The sequence below is a fragment of the Pteropus vampyrus genome, unplaced genomic scaffold (assembly GCF_000151845.1).
Source record: "Pteropus vampyrus isolate Shadow unplaced genomic scaffold, Pvam_2.0 Scaffold64, whole genome shotgun sequence".
Classification (NCBI taxonomy): Eukaryota; Metazoa; Chordata; class Mammalia; order Chiroptera; family Pteropodidae; genus Pteropus; species Pteropus vampyrus.
In genome coordinates this window covers 5260423-5263741 of record NW_011888845.1, presented here as the reverse complement: position 1 = coordinate 5263741, position 3319 = coordinate 5260423, and positions in this window count along the sequence as shown.

Sequence of the window (3319 nt, the reverse complement as noted above, 5' to 3'; positions counted from 1 at the left end):
TTTCAAGTGTACAATTTGATATGTCATATGTATATTGCATTGTGTGTTCACCCCCCAAAGTTAAATTTTCTTCCATTAACATATGTTTGACCCCCCTTACGCTTATCTATATTCCCATTCCCCTTTCCCTCTGATAACCACTAAACTGTTGTCTGTGTTACGAGTTTTTGTCTGTCTTGTTCATTTGTTTCTTTCAGTTTTATATACTACATATAAGTGAAATCATATGGTTCTAAGCTTTTTCTGTCTGATTTATTATGCTTAGCATGATCATCTCAAGATTCATCTACATTGTCGCAAATGGCAATATTTCATCTTTTCTTAAGGTTGAGTGATATTCTATTTTATATATATGCACCACATCTTCCTTATGCAGTCATCTATCGAAGGGCATTTTGGCTGTTTCCATGTCTTGGCTACCATGAATAATGCTGCAGTGAGCATTAGAGTGCATATATCTTGCTAAATAAATGTTTTCAAATTTCGGGGGTAGATATCCAGAAGAGGGATTCTTGGGTCAGATGGTAATTGTGTTCTTAATTTTTTGACAAATCTCCATACTATTTTCCATAGTGGCAGTACTAATTTATAGTCCCTCTAGAAGTGTATGAGGATTCTTTTTTCTGCACAACCTCTCCAACACTTGTTATTACTTGCCCTGTTGATGATAGCCATTCTTATAGGTATGAGAGGATATCTCATTGTGGTTTTGATTTGCATGACCCTAATCACTAGTGAAGTTGAGCATCTTTTCATTTATCTGCTGGCCATTTCTATGGGAGAAGTGTCTGTTCGGGTCCTCTGCCTATTTTTTAATTGGATCGTTTGTTTTTTGTTGTTGTTGAGTTGCATGAGTTCTTTATATATCTTGGATGTATAAAGCCTATTATCGGAGCTGTTGTTTGCAAATATCTTCTCTTATTCAGTTGGTTGCCTTTATTATGTTGATAGTTTCTTTTGCTGTGCAAAGCTTTTTAGTTTGATAAAGTCCCATTTATTTTTTTTTTTGCTTTTACGTCACTTGCCTTTGAGGTCAAATTCATAAAATTCTCTCTAAAACCAAGGTCCATGAGTTTAGTACCTATGTTTTCTTCTATGCAATTTATTGGTTTAGGTCTTATATTTAAGTCTTTGATGCATTTTGAGTTAATTTTAGTGTATGGTGATAGAAGTCTAGTGTCATTCTTTTGCATGTGGCTTTCCAATATTCTCAGCACCATTTTTTGAAGAGGCATTAGTTTCTCCATTGCATATCTTTGGCTCCTTTGTCAAAAATTATTTGCTCATGTATATGTGAGTTTATTTCTGGGTTCTCAATTCTGTTCCATTGGTCTCTGTGTATGTTTTTCTGACAATACCATGCAGTTTGGATTGCTGTCATTTTGTAGTATAATTTGAAATCAGGAATTGTGATACTTCTGGACTTGCTCTTTTTCTCAGGATTGCTTTGGCTATTCGGGATCTTTTGTGATTCCATACAAATCTGATGATCTTTAAGATAAGGGAAGAGGGCCCCAAAGAGGATTCAGAGATAATCGGGGCTGCCTCTTTGGTTTTAAAAAGGAGAATGTCACCTGGTATTCAGCAGGCTAGACAACCCCAGCCCAAAGCCATGTGAATATTGCTGTCTAAAGCTATGGAGGAAGGGCAATTGCTCAGCAAAGAACAGGTCCGTGGGTATCTCCACCTAGATTTTGAAAGACAGAGCTACCCAGCGCTACCCAGGTTGCGAATCTGCAACCCCAGATTGCTGGAGCCATTTGCCTGTGATTCCAGCCTGAAAGAGCTACAGGAAACCAACTCCAACCCTTGAGAGCTGTGCTCAGCAAAGCCATGGAGTTGGGGATACCCAGGAGGTCTTAAAGATTTGGAATTGCTCAAGGTCTTTTACTTTAACTCTTTTACATTTTTTTACTTTTAAAAGTTACTCTTTTACGTTTCTATTTCATCCTTTTGGAATAGAGATGTCTATTTTACTTTGGGATTATTAGGACAAACTGTATCTATTTTGCTTTTAAGAAGACATGAATTTGGAGAGGGGCAGGGGTGGAATGCTAGGGTCTAAATGTTTGTGCCTCACCCCCCCAAATATTGAAACCCTTATGCCCAGCATATTGGTATTAGAAGATAGGGCCTTTGGGAGGTGCTCTTCCTCCTTCAGGAGGGTGAGCCTAAATGAATAGGATTAGTGCTCTTATATAAAAAGACTCCACAGAGTTCTCTAACCCCTTCTGCCATGTGAAGATATGCAAGAAGTCTGTGGCCCAGAAGAAGGCTCTCAACTGACCATGCTGGCACTTTGATCTCAGACTACCAGTCTTCAGAGCTGTGAGAAATAAATATCTGTTCTTTATAAACTGTCCTGTTTGTGGCATTTTGTTATAGTAGCCTTAACGGACTAAGACATTTGTTTATTTTTTTAAGCTCTTGTTCTTATATGTGGATGGAACAATGGAGAACAGAATCATAGCTCTCTTAAGAAAAAGGTTGCTAACTGATGGTTGCCAGATGGAAAAGGATTGTTGTAGAGATGGGTGAAAAAGATGAAGGGATTAAGAAGTACAAATTGCCAGTCATAAAAACAGTCACAGGGATATCAAGTACAGTTAGGGAATATAGTCAATAATATTGTAATAACTATAGATGGTGTCAGATGGGTACTACACTAATTGGGGGTAATCATTATGGAAATGTAAAATCACTAAGTAGTATACCTGAAACTAATATCATATTGTATGTCAACTGTAATCGAAAAAATAAAAAAATAAATAAAAAACAAAGGAACGAAGATTGTTTTTGTCTTTTGTGAAAATATTTTATCTTTAATTTTATGTCTCTCTCCTCTAACCTCTTCTGCTTACCCACCTCCTCCCAAAATTGTTTCCGCTAATCACATAGTGCAGTTTGATGGTTTTCACTCAGGTCCTAGAGAAAAACTTCCCCTAAATGTATTTCACCACTATTTATTTGAGTCAGATTCGCTAAAAACTTTGCCTTGGGCTGTAGACAGATGGCTGGACAAGACATATCTTTTCTTTAAAATGGCTTCCAGTGTAAGCCAGAGGGTAAGTATGCAAACAAAGACTTACAATGTAATGACCAGGTGCTTCTTGTAGGTAAGGACTCAGTCTGTCTCTTTATTGCTTTATTTTTGGCACATAGTCTTAGAATAAGCATTATATAGTATTATAGTAGTGGTATACAAAAGTTTGGCTTTTTAACATTCCTTTTTCCATGATTACCTGTGCATCTTCTAGATTAGGCATTTGGAATTCCTATGCTTAATAGGTATTATGATCAATTTAAGAGCTCTTCCTGT